We start from the raw sequence: 13,986 nt of genomic DNA, 5'->3' as shown, positions 1-13,986 counted from the left end.
GAGACAAAATTGGCTCGATCCTTTCAATAGGTTTCCACCTGTGTGATTTACCTTCCCTTTGTTCAGAGCTTGCAAAAACTCGTGGTCCTCATCAAGGGATTCTACTATTTTAATTCAATGTCTAGGGGCTGTGAGGGTGAGCTGGGCACTTTGCTAAATATGAGAGGCAGAGAAATCATACAGAGTCTCTGATTTTGAGAAATCTGTGATCAGGTAAAGGTTCAGAGATACTTAATTAGATAATTTAAATAAAATTTAGTAAATGAGATGCAGTAGTAGAGATAAACATGTTGCACTGTCAAGATTATAAGTATGACATCCATCAAATCCAAAGATGAAAGAAGTTTGTGGTAGTCCTCATACAGGGTTATAGGCAACTGTACATTTGCCATTTGTCCTGTGTACTGTAGCATCACACTATTATCTTGTTACCTATAATAATTTAATATTTATTAATTTTATATATTATTTAAGCTCAGCAAGTTCTAATGCAATATATATCAGTCAAATATACGGACATTTATTGTCTGAATCTTGACAGGAGTGAAGAAATGTAACATAGTAGAATTCACTAGTGTACACTATTTGTTATTACTGATACTTGGAGAAACAGTATTGACAATGAAACATTATATGGACTTTATTCTGTCAATAGAACATGGAAATGCTACAGAGGCCCAAATTTTGGAGAAATAAGTGAGAAATTATTTCTTCAAATTCATAGAATAAATTTGATTTATATAGATGACATGATATTCTACATAGAAGACCCCAAAAACTCCACAAAAAACTTCTAGATTTAATAACCAAATTCAATAGCATAACAGGATACAAAATCAGGGCCAGGGATATAGCTCAGTGGCACAAGCACCTGCCTGGCAAGTGCAAAGCCCTGAGTTCAATTCCTCATACCAAAAAAAAAAAAAAAAAAAAAAACCAAAAACAAGGATACAAAGTCAACACTCAAAAATCAATAGCATTCCTGTATGCAAACAACAAACTCACTGAGAGAGAAATTAGGGAAATCACATCTTTCACAATATCATCCAAAGAACTGAAATACTAGGAATCAATCTAGCAAAGGAAGTCAAACATCTATACATTGAAAATTACAGCACTCTGAAAAAAGAGATCAAAGAGGGTTTCAGAAAATGGAAAGATATTCCTTGCTCAGGGATAGGAAGAACCAACATAGTGGAAATGGCCCTACTCCCAAAATTGTTATACAGATTTAATACAATCTTGGCCAAAATATCATTAGTATACCTCACAAATCTAGAAAAAACATTCCTAAAATTCATTTGGAACAGAAGAGACCTAGAATAGAATAAGCAACCCTGGGTAAGCCAGGAGGCATCACAATCCCCAAATTGAAATTATATTACAAACCTACAATGATAAAATCAGCATTGTACCCACAAAAAGTAGACTTGAGGATCAATAGAACAGATCAGAAGATGTAGGCACAACTCCAGACACACTCAGCCACCTTGTCTTTGACAAAGCAGCCCAATGTTAATTAGAAGAAAAATAGCTTCTTTAATAGGTGGTGCTGGAAAAACTGGCTTCTACATGCTGAAGACTAAAGCTAGACCTATGTCTATCACCATGCACTAAACTAAAGTCAAAATGGATCAAAGATCTAAATATTAAAACAGAAACAGTAAAGCTACTGGAAGAGAAAGTAAGTAGAAATCTTGAAGATGTAGCAGTAGCCACAGAGTTCATGAACAGAAACCAAAGTGCATGGGAAATACTTCAAAGAATCAACCACGGGGATCTCATCCTATTAAAAAGCTTTTGTATATCAAAAGAAATCACCAACAGAGTGAAAAGAAAACCCACAAATTGGGAATAATTTTTAGTCAACTGTCCTTCAGACAAAGGACTTCTATCAAGAACATAAAGAACTGAAAAACTCAGGCCCACAAAATTCAAAGACCCAATCCAAAAACGGGCATCTGAGATGAATACACATTTCTCAGATGAAGAAATACAAATGGCAAATAAACACATGAAAAAATGTTCAACATCATTGATCATCCAAGAAATACAAATTAAAACAACAATGAGTTTCCATTTCACCCCAGAAAGAATGGCTATCATCAAAAAATCAACCAATAACTAATGCTGGCAGGGCTGTGAGGAAAAAGGAACCCTTCTCCACTGTGGGTGGGAATGTAGACTGGTAAAACCACTATGCAAATCAGTGTGGAGATTCCTTGGACAAGTAGGATTAGAGGCCCCATTTGACCCCAGCTTTTCCCCTTCTGGGTATTTTCCCAGAAGAATTAAAAACGCCATACCACAGTGATATATGTGCACCCATGTTTATAGCACCACAATTTTTAATAGCTAAATCTTGAAAAAAAAAACCCAAATGCCCATCAACAGAGGAATGGATGAAAAAGATGTGATATTTTTGTACAATGGAGTTCTACTCAGTTATAAAGAAAGATAAACTCAAGGTTTTTATAGGTAGATGGTTGCAACTAGAGACCACATTCATAAGTGAAACAAACCAGACTCACATGTGTAAGCATTGTATTGTCTCCCTAGTGTAAGAAACTGAAAGAGTAAATAAGATCCAAAAGGTACAATAGACATTGTGAAAGGGACAGAAACTGCTCAAAAAGGTAAAATAACTGGGATGGTGTTATGTTTGTGTCTGGATGTCCCTCCAAGGCCTCATGCAATCATGGGTGCAGGCTTCTAGAGTTTATGATTGATCCATAATCCAATGCTGGAATTATGGGTGTGAGTGCTATACCTGCCCTGGGGCGTGTAGTTTGCATACAGTGTAAGCAAGGGAAAGAGGCTACTTGCTGCCGCTCCTCCCTTTTGCTCTTGTTGCTTTTGCTATCTTCTGCTGTCATGAACAGTTGCCCTCTGCCATGTGCCACTCTGCCTTGGAGCCAGCCAAGTATAGACTGAAACCTCCACCAACTGTGAGCTAAATAAACCTTTCCTTCCTTAATATTGGGGATCAGGCATTTTGTTTCAGCAACCAGAGAAAAGTAACCAAGACAGATGGGGGAAAGGAGAAAAGAAGGAACACATATAAGATAGCTAAGATAATTGTACCACTAATTAGTTCATTGAAAGGAACAGTTAGTGTTTATACTGTGTGATCAATCTTACATGCCTATATCTGATAATCTGAGCAACTACTTTGAGGATAATAATATGCAATGTAATAACCACTGTTAATTTCCTATCATCTTGTTTTGAAGTTCTATATCATTGATATTGTTTTTATTCTCTTTAAAATAAAAAATGAAATAAAATACAATAAATAGTGGTAAAAATTGATTTATAGGCTGCCTGACTATTGTCAAAAATGGAGGAATCATTAGAACAGTTGAATTTTTCACTTATATGTTGCAGTATTTTAAAACACACTTTGATTATGTACTGATCAGTTGCATAAGGTAAATGTTCTACTGAAATCTTCTCAATGTGTGTGTCTTCTCAGCCTTATGAATGTGAACAAATTCCAAATTATTGTTGCAGAGGAAATGGTTACACTGATAATGCAAGAGTTAGAAGACTGAAAGTAGTTTCTCCTGTAACGTTTTCACAGAGGGTAGATGAAATCAAACACAGAAATCAATGCTAAACTGAGTAATATTGGGGCAATGTTAACATTAAAATCTGCTGAGCACCAAATCAGTTATAAGTCTTCATACAGAAATGTGGTTTTCACTGTGGAAATCAGTTTGGAGATTCCTCAGAAAACTAGGTCTAGAGGTCCCGTTCAACCCAGCTATCCCCTACTGGGTATTTTCCCAGAAGATCTCAAAACATCATATCACAGCGATATATGTGCACCTATGTTCATAGCTGCACAATTTGTAATTGCTAAATTGTGGAAGCAACCCAAATGTCCATGCACCGAGGATTGGATAAGAAAAGTGGGGTCCTTTTATATAATGGAATATTACTCAGCTGTAAAGAAAGATAAACTCGAGGCTTTTATAGGTCAATGGTCACAACTAGAGACATACTCATAAGTGAAGTAAATCAAACATACATGTGCAAGCACTGCATTGTTTCACTAGTGTAAAACCTGAAAGAGTTAATTTAAACAAGGAGGTATGATAGACGTTGTGAAATGATAGGAAAACACTCCAGGGTAAAGGGCAACTGGGATGTGGGAAAAGAGAAGGAAAAGATGGAGAAATTTTGTATGTATGTATATACAGGATAGTTAACATAGTTGTTCTACTGTCTTCTATTTCTTTGTGAAAGAAACTGTCAATGAGTCCTTGATTGATCAATATTGCATGTCTCTATCTGTTTTCATGACAAACCACTTTGAAGATATCAATATGTAATACAACAAGCATTGTTAATTTCATACCACTTTGTTTGTAACTCTGTATTGTCTGTACTGTTCTTTTGCTATTTTGTAAAAGGTTGTCTGTCTGTTAATGTTTTCCTCCTTTATTTTTAAAATTAAAAAAAAACCAGAAATGTGGTTTTCTTTTCATAACAGAAGAATTAGTTGATTCACTTATAAAACTATCATGGAACTTTTCAGATTATTTTTGGGAGAAAACCAAAAGGGAAAAAGTATTTAGGAATATAAATATTGAATGTTGAGCTGTTCAATCACAATCCTTCTTTTTTGGTCCCAGAAATCAAACTCAGGCCCTCATGCTTGCCAGGCAACCACTGTGCCACTGAGCTAAATCCTCAGCTCAGTCGCAATCTTTAGCAATATGTTTTGCTTTTAGAGTGTCTGATGTATTTATCTGTTAAATACAATATTTTAAAAATTATAGGTTAAGCTTTGGTTCTTTTTCTTTCTTTCTTTTTCTTTTTGTAGTCCTGGGAATTGAAACCATAGTTTTCACACTGAGCTATATCTCTGGCCCTTTCAAATTTTTTTTATTTTGGGATAGGGTCTTGCTAAGTCACAAAGCTGTCTAGGTTGTGTTCCAATTTGTGATACTCCTACCTCAACTTTCCAGAGTACTGAGATTATAATATTTTTTCTTAAATTTAGTTGCTGGCTTCCTTATATCATCTGTGTTAGGAAATCATACACAGGGCAAGAAAGCAGGATTTGGAAGTAGTAGTCCATTACAGAATAATTTTCTGCGCACACTTGTGTACATGCATGTGTTAGTGCAGAGGTGGTGAACCTATGGCACACGTGCCACAGTACACAGCAGAGCCTTTTGTGTGAGCATGTGAGCCAAGTCACCCAAGCAGCAGAGCATCGAATAACAGCTGTTTCATCTAAACTAAATAAAACGTTGGTGTTCAGGTTTAACTGTAGTGTTGGTACTTCGCAATAAATAAGTGGGTTTTGTGTTACAGTTTGGGCACTCGGTCTCTAACAGGTTTGGTATCACAAACCACTTCTTCAAACCACTAATGAGTAAGTGGCCATTTTGTCAGCCTGATTAACAATAACAGCCAATGTCTATTGTGTGCTTTGCAGATACCAAGCCCCATTCCATGCCCTTGGTGTACATTCTGTTTTTGATCATTTCAATCACCATATCACTTACATACCATTATTATCCCCATTTTCCAGATGAGAAAATGAAGACATGGGAAGGTTAGCCATTTTACCCAAGGTGGCACAACTAATTAGTGGTGGAACCAGTGAAGACATCATGCCCTTAACCACTGTACTTTCTCACTAACCTTGCTGGACAGGGAACCTGGCCCTCAGCACCCAGACAGAGGGGGAGGGCATTGTGGCCATTGTCAGTGGCCTAGTCACAACATAAGCCTACCTTGGTTACTTCTGAGGATATACAAAAACCCAGAGATTGTGGCTTTTAGTGACATTTGACACATAGACCACCAACAAGCTCCTCCCACCAAGGTGCCTCATGTGAGAACCAAACATAGGAATAAGGTATTATTATCCTGAGTCCGCACAGAGCTGCTGTGAAGTCAAGCTCCTAACAGCTTGTCCAGCATAGAGACCATATTCAATATGTTACCTCTTTTATTACTTACTATGATTAAATAATATTATGAAATAAAAGTATAATTTATTATTAATGCACCCATTTTCTATGATAATTAAGATAAGAGGTAAGTAGCTAGAATAAGAACCAGGTCAGAACTGGAATAGCAATCAGGCTGGGTAATGCTGAAATACAGATCTAGAGCTTCTAAAATTTGTCCTAATGAGAAGAGACTGAGGCAAGCCTGAGCTCCTGAGACTGCTCACCAGGCAGCACCCTGTTGCCACCTAATACCTATCTCACATCTAGAAAAATTAGAGGTTGGTGGAAAGGAAGAAATGATAATAGGAATATCTGTTTCTACTCCCAAAGATTGAGCTGGAAGACATTATGTTAAGTGAAATAAGCCAGGCACCAAAAGACTTAAATGTGGAAGCTAAAAGAGTTGATCTCATAGAAGCTTAGAGGCCACTGAGGCTAGGAAAGGCAGGGAGAGGTGGGGAAAGTGGTTACAGAACCAGTACCAAAATGTAATTAGACAGGAGGAATTCATTCTAGTGTTCTACAGTATAGTGGGGTAACTACACTTTACAATTTATTATATATTTTATAAAGAACTGGAAGAGAGGCATTCAAAGGTTCCCACTACAAAGAAATGATAAGTGGCTAAGGAGCAGAAAATGCTATTTACCCTGATTTGATCATATAATGTATGTGTTATGTCTGTGTCTGGATGTCTTCCCCAAAGCCTCATGCAGTCATAGATGGGGGTTTTTCAGAGGTGGCTAGATCTAAAGTATATGATGCTAGAATTGATTCATGACACAGTGCTAAGCTCAAGGGCACTAGGATTAAGGGTGTAAGTGCTACCCTCCCTAAGTAGCCCGGATAAAATAAAAGGGGCAAAAGATGTTGTTAAATTCCCTTGTTGCTTTTGCTGTCTTTGCCTACAATGAACTGCTTCTCCTGCGCAATGCCCCTCTGCCATGTGCCACCCTGCATTGAAGCAGGCCAACTATGGATTGAAAACTCTACAAACTGAAAAACCAAATAAACATTTCCTCCCTTAACTTGTCAGTGTTGGGCATTTTGTCTCTGCAAAGAAAAAAGTAACTGAGACAGAATTTGGTACCAAAAGTGGGGTGGGTCATTGCTATGGCTATTCCTGAGCATGTGACTCAGAAGCCTTCGGTAATGCATTGAGGGAAGAGTTTGGAAAGGTTCAGAGATGCCAGCTGAAAAAGAAGAGCTGGAACGCCTCAGGCAATACTTGATGGGAGAGTCTAATTGGAGCTCAAAAAAACAGAAGGTTGATAGAAATCCTGCCAGCAAAGATCAGACTCAGGACATTTCTGCTGGGAGAAAGGACTGCACTGGCTGTTGGACTCCAGACGATGTGTGTTATACCTTGGCAGAAAGTTTGTCTGCATTTTGTTTGTGTCCAGAGAGTTTACCCAACACTAAGATTAAGAATGGCAGACTAATTAATCTTGCCAAAGAAATTTCAAGGCAGTCTAATGTTAAGGTGGCAGCGCTTCTGTTGGGCTTTAAGCTAGATTTATGTTGAGAATCAAGAGCAAAGAGCCCAGAAAAACGGTTTAAAATTTTGTAAGTTTGGCCAACAGGGAAGATCTAGTAAAGTTGTGAACTGCAAAGATAAAGCAGAGGAGATCTTGATTGCTGAGAAGAAACAGGAGACTAGAAAAGATGGCCTGAGGGCATCACAAGAAGTAGCAAGACTTCACCTTTTGCAGCCTCCAAATTACAAAAGTAAATGACTACTTTAAAAAAGAAAGCCCCAGAGTACCATGTTCCAGAATGGTGGTGACCTAGGGAAGTTGTTCCTCAAGATTTGGTTCATAGGTATTGGACACCTACAGTCAAGAAAAAAAAAAGCCTGGCTACTGCTCTAGCTGGCAGTAGACCTTGGCGTCATCCATGTGGAGCTGGGTTTAGGTGCAAAAATAATGCAGGAATCGTGGGGTCAAAAAGGTTTCCACCCAGATTTCAGAAAAGGCCTGAGAGGCCAAACAGTGTGTCTCTGAGAGGGCAATGTGTAAAGCTGTGAGTGTAAAGACAAAGGTGCAGTAGAGAACCCTAAAGTCTAGAGAAGCCAAGAATGTAGCTTAAGGAAAACTGCAAAGAAGGAGCAGAGCTGGTCCCAGAAAAAGCCATGAGAGCTACAACCACAGGCAGTGCCATAGGGGAAGAGCCACCTGAACCCTTTGGAGTTCACAACTTGTCCCAGAGTGCCAGCGATGCTAGAAATAAAACTGTGGGATTTAATGTTTGCCCTGCTACATTTTGGTCTTGCTTTGTTCCTATTCCTTGCTAGCCCCCTGTTGGTAACTTTTATAATGTCTACCTTGTGCCATTAAATGTTAAAAGTGTTTAACTTTCTTTTCATTTATACAGGGGCTTGCAACTAAGAGTTTGCCTTAAATTTCAGAGAAGACTTTAGACTTAAACTTTTCAGCGATGCTGAAACTTAAGATTTTAGCAATTCTTAGAGATAAACTAAATACCTTTTACATAAAGGAATGTACATGAGCCTTTGAGGGGTCAGGGGTAGAATGTATGGCTTGTGTCTGGATGTCCCCACAAAGCCTCATGCAGTCATTAGGTGGGGGTTTTTCAAAGGTGGCTGGATCTAGAGTGTGTGATGCTAAAATTAATTCATAACACAATGCTAGGTTCAAGGGCACTAAGATTAACAGTGTGAATGCTACCTGCCCTAAATAGTCTAGATAAGATAAAAGGGGCAAAAAGACACTATTAAGGTCTCTTGTTGCTTTTGCTGTCTTTGTCTACATTGAACTGTTTCCCCTCTTTGGTGCCCCTCTGCCATGTGCCAGTCTGCCTAAGAGCCAGCCAACTACAGACTAAAACTTCTACAAATTATAAACCAAATAGACCTTTCCTCTCTTAACTTGTGGGTATTTTGTCTCAGCCATAGAAAAAGTAAGAAAGCATGCATGTGTCAAATTATCTGTACTTCTTCAACATGTACAATTACTATGTGTCAATTAAAAAATAAAGCCAGGCATGGTGGCTCTCATTTCTAATTCCAGCTACTTGGGAGGCTGAGACAGGAAGACTGGAGGTTTGAGGCCAGCTTGAGCATTTACCTAGCATACATGAGGCCCTGGGTGCACTCCCCAGAATATAAAGAAAATAAAATAAAAAATTAAAAATAAAAAGTTTGGTACAGTAGTTTTTATAATCTATTAAATATTTTATGAATAACTAGAAAAGAGAAACTAGAAGGCTCCCCAAACAAGGAATGGTAAAAAGATGACAATGTCAATCACTTTAATTTGATCAGTGCATATTGTATACAGGTACTGAAATATCACGCTATCACCCATAAACATGTACATTATATCTTAATCAAAAATGATTTAAGTGTTTGAGATGGAAATGTTAACTACCCTGTTTTGAATGTTACACAGTGCATACATGTATTCATTTATCACATGATACGGCATAAATTTATATGATTAAAATTATGGTTTAAGTAAGCATATAAAAAGAAAAATAAAAGTTGATTTTAAAATCATTATTGCCATTGTACAGACTGTTAATAATTTTTATAGCACAATGATGAGGAATCTATCTTATAAAGATCTCACTGAAACTTTTTTTTTGAAAAGGAAAGAAAAGAATCTAGAAACCAAATAAGAATTAAGTGGTAAAGTAACTCTGAGACAAAGCCATAGTAGCCACCATTTATGGTCTGGCATGTGCATTCTTCTAAACCTTAAAAAGAGCTGGCCAAGAAGACATTATGAATCCCATTTTAATGAGAGATAAGGACTTGGAGTGTAGCTCAGTGGTATAGTGCTTGTCTTGCAAGTGTGAGGCCCTGGGTTTAATCCCCAGGACTATAGGGAAAAAAAATCAATGTTGACTTAAACTTTTTCTTTAACAACTGTCTTGATTTTTCTAAATCCAAACTTTCTCTTGCTTTTTTTTCATTGAGGAGATCTTTTACCTTCCCTAGTCACTGTGAAGTTTTGAGTTCACGGTACACATTCTAAAGCATTTCTGTTTTAAGTAGTTTTGTATATTTTTGTCAATCATTAAACCATCTAGTGGGGGAAGAAAAGCAATGAGCTGAAGAACAGGGAGGTTATGTAATATACCAGGTTAGTTATACAATAGTAAAGTGTAGGAAAGGGGATTCACAGCCAGGCTGCCACTAAAGCCTGTGCTGCTTTAATACTGCCAAGTTGCTTCTCTGTTCTCTCCTTGACTGGGATATACAAAATTCCAAGCATAGCTACATAGTTCCTGTTTTTTTAGAACACTGAAGTGAGTGAAAGGGGTCCAGAGAAGTTCTCTATGCTTCTTTACCAAAGGTGAGGAGGAGGCTTGGCCATCAATACCTGGGACCACATCTGCCCAGAGCACCCTTCAACTCCATGACCCTTCATGAGCTGTCTCTGACGCTCCCTGTCCAGACCAGTCCCAACAGCCAGCAGCCAGGCTTGCTCTCCTGTCCACACGTCACATGCCAGATGTTGGTTACAATTTGGAAGCCTGGTTGTGACACGGACCTCAAACTTAGTGCTTGCATCCCTCAAGTGACTGAATCACTTCTCCCAAGCCCTGCAAAAACTTTCTGTTTCGTGTTGCCCTTTTTCAGCTTTGTATTTTGATGACTGAGCAAGATCCATTCCAGAGTCGCAAAAGATAGTTCCTATGGTTCCACCAACCCAAACACAAAAATTGAGACTGGGGACGGAGGCAGCAGGGTGCTGGCCAGCTACATGTGAGAAGCACTGTTTGTTCTACCAATCTCAGGAAATGGCCTGTCCCTTGGATAGCTTTCAGTAGGGATTTATTTATATACCACACACAATACTGAAATGCTCTTCTACAACTGCCTGGGAATTTTCTAAACATCAAAAAAGAAAATTGTACATTAACCAGCTATACTCCCAGTGTATCTCTTTATCCCAAAGGGAGTGATTAAAATATGCTGGCAGCTTTTAAATTATCAGATAATTACCAGGATGTCCCAAGCTTAACCATTAACAAAGTTTTAAAACTAGGGTGGAATCCAAAGACTTTTAAACATAAACCATTGTGTCAAGCACTTATGGATTCTAAAATTCTACGCTCTACAGTTTTGGTTTTGGTCATTTCATCCCATGCAGGGGCTTCAGCTAAAACTTCTCTGTCATACCCCTCTGTGACTCCAATTGCCTCCCCACATTCTCAACTGCTCGAGTTCTCTTCCCAGCTGTCTTCCCAGCACCTCCAACTCCAGATGTCCTGTCTTTTCCCCAAACCTACCCTCTCTCTTTACTTCCCTTTTTACTAACACCATTTCCATGTACCCAGCCATTTCATGCACATAAGTTTGTCAATGAAGCATTTCCAGCACCACTTATTGAACATGAAAGAAGTCAAACATTTGGGATGACGTACAAGCCTCCCCTCAATTCATCCCAATTGGCCTTTTTAATTTTGTCTCCCACCAGACCCCTCCCAACTTTCAACACTGAAATTCTTAAGGTTTCCTAACATGCTATCATGTTCTTCCACATATCTATGATTATATACAAATTGTTTAGCTTAAAATGCTTTTGTTATCTAGTCTCTTAGTGAATTCATTTTTAATCTTTCAGATTCAATTCACTGCCACTTTTTCTGTGAAGACTTCCTAGATTTTCTCAGAGTTTTATATTCTCTCCAATCACCTTCCCCAGAACATTTTACAAGTGCTACTGAAGCACCTATAATAGGCCATTCGTTATTAATTGCTCATGATTCTGTCTCCCATTATCATTTGTGAGGGTCCCAAGAGCAATGGCCCTATATAATTCATCTTTTATTCCTTTTGGGGCAGGATGTGGGACAGGGAGTAAGTGTTCACTGAATGAATAAATAATGAAGAGACCCCTCCTGTGGCATACACCACCTTGTTCTACCCTGTATCGTCTTTTTGTTGTTATTTTTCATTGACACATAAAATTGTGCATAATTATCAGGTAATTATGCTTTGATACAGGTATACACTTTGTAATGTCCAAACCACAGTAAGCATATCTATTTCTCCAAACATTTATCATTTCTTCATGGTAAAAATATTCAAATCCTTTCTTCTAGTTTTTTTAAATATACAGTACATTATCATCATCTATAGTCACTGTTACTGTGCAGGAGTAGAACACCTGAAGTCAGTTCTCTTTTCTAACTGTAATACCTGCATTGGCCTTGTTTGGGTATCCAGCTCCCTTCTTGGGCTGACAAGTCTTCCAGGACAAGGACAACCTTGTCTGTTTTTTAATCCCCTACCACAGTCTTCCATGAAGCCTACTGTTTAAATAAATGAGTAAAACTGTTATAGGACCCTGTGCCATAGTTGATTTTTTTTTTTATCTTTTTCAGTGTTGGGAATAAAACCCAGTGCTCTCCCACTTCACTATATCCCCAATGTGTAAAATGCCCAGATAGCATTTATATACATTTGGGTTTTTTTTCTTTGCAGTTCCAGGGATGGAACAAATGCCTCCCACATACTAAGCAAGTGCTCTACCACTGAGCTACATCCCCAGCCCCCCATGCCAATATTTTAGACTTTGCAAAGCTATTGCACACACACTGTCTTGCATGCCCTCTTGTAATCTAGCTATAACTAATGGTGTCATCTCCTTGTAGATGACACAATGGAGAATGGCTGAACCTTGAAACCCTGCTTTCTTGGTTCTTAGAACAACGCCCATTCCATGCAATGCTATCAAGAAAGGCAGGTTTACCCATCAGTCTATTGTTCTGAACAGATTTGGGGAGTGAAAGCAGAAGCTTCACCACTCCTTGTAAAAACAGCTAAACCCTTATATCCCTCTTCTGCATAAGTCTAACACAAATAATTTGAGTGAGCTGGAAGGCTTAATGTATCAATCAAAAATACAACATAATGGGAGAGAAGTAAAAGAATCTGAACCCATGAGGCATACTTGGGGTAAGAAAAGAACTTTAGGAAAAGAAAGCTTTCAGTTTTCATACATGGAGGTGCTCAGCAAAAACAGTGTCAAGACCCGCTTAGTAATACTTTCTAAAACATCTCGGTATGTATGCTTTTAAGTCCAAGCTCCTTTGGGAAAAAAGATGTCAAAAATATATATATATATTTTAAACTGACTCTCTATACAGCCTTGGTGAACCTCAGCGGGCTGTGCTTATGCATCCATGCCCCAGGACAGACACCCAGCATAGGCGAGCTCACCAGGGCTGCTGGACAGAGGTAGTAGCTGGAGCTCTGACCCAAAGGCAAGGTGGGCTGGAGGGAAGGCAGTAGCACAGGACCAGGGGCAGCTCCCAGCATCCAACCCTGGGATTCCCCTCCTCGCACAGGATGTCCACCTCTGTCCTGCCCTGCTCACAGGGAGCAAGGCCGGCGCCTGCTCCTGGTGGAGGCTGCTTTAAATTGGGTGTGGATGAGTCTTAGACCACACATTTCTGGGTTTGGAAGGTGGCTGAATTACTTCTCAATTACCAGGAGGGCCAAAGCACCCCCAGGGATCTGCTAAATGGGCTATGCTGGGAGCCCACCTTATTCCTTCTGGGCCTTCCACCCCAGTATAATCTGCCTGATCCTCTTTAGAGGGCAAGTTCCCCCACTGACTCTCTTTCTCCTTTCCGACTTTCAGGGCCCCTCTTGAACCCACTGGCCCCTTCCCTTGCTGAAGGAGCAAAGTCTGTCCCCTTTCTTGCCAAATATGGGCTGTACCAGAGAGCCTAGTTGTAGCCTGGCCACCCTGTGCTTTCGGGGGGGAGGGGAAACAGGGCAAAGGAGGGTGGATAAGAGAAGAGGCGCTTGCCAAGAAGGCCCTACAGGCTCGGGTAGGCCCGTGACAATCAGGGAACCAGAGAGAACCCACGGAGGCTGGAAGGGTTCTGGTAATCGATCCACCTGGGTTCAACCGCTTCCTCCTGTTCAAAGCCATTTTCACGACACCAGAGCAGCAATATGTGCCTGCCTGCCCCAAGTGAGGGAGAGTGTCTAGGTCAGATTGAAGCGAAGGACTATCTTTGCAGCAGT

General features: G+C 39.4%; 1 protein-coding gene across 1 annotated transcript in view; it reads right to left on the bottom strand.

Moving 5' to 3' along the window:
• The window catches only part of Maob (monoamine oxidase B), a gene marked incomplete in the record, with an annotated part of 145,134 nt that overhangs the window by 130,576 nt on the left and 572 nt on the right, over positions 1-13,986 (bottom strand).

The sequence above is a fragment of the Chinchilla lanigera genome, unplaced genomic scaffold (genome assembly GCF_000276665.1).
Source record: "Chinchilla lanigera isolate Chin_1 unplaced genomic scaffold, ChiLan1.0 scaffold00115, whole genome shotgun sequence".
Lineage (NCBI taxonomy): Eukaryota > Metazoa > Chordata > Mammalia > Rodentia > Chinchillidae > Chinchilla > Chinchilla lanigera.
This window is presented reverse-complemented; position numbering and strand designations above follow the sequence as displayed.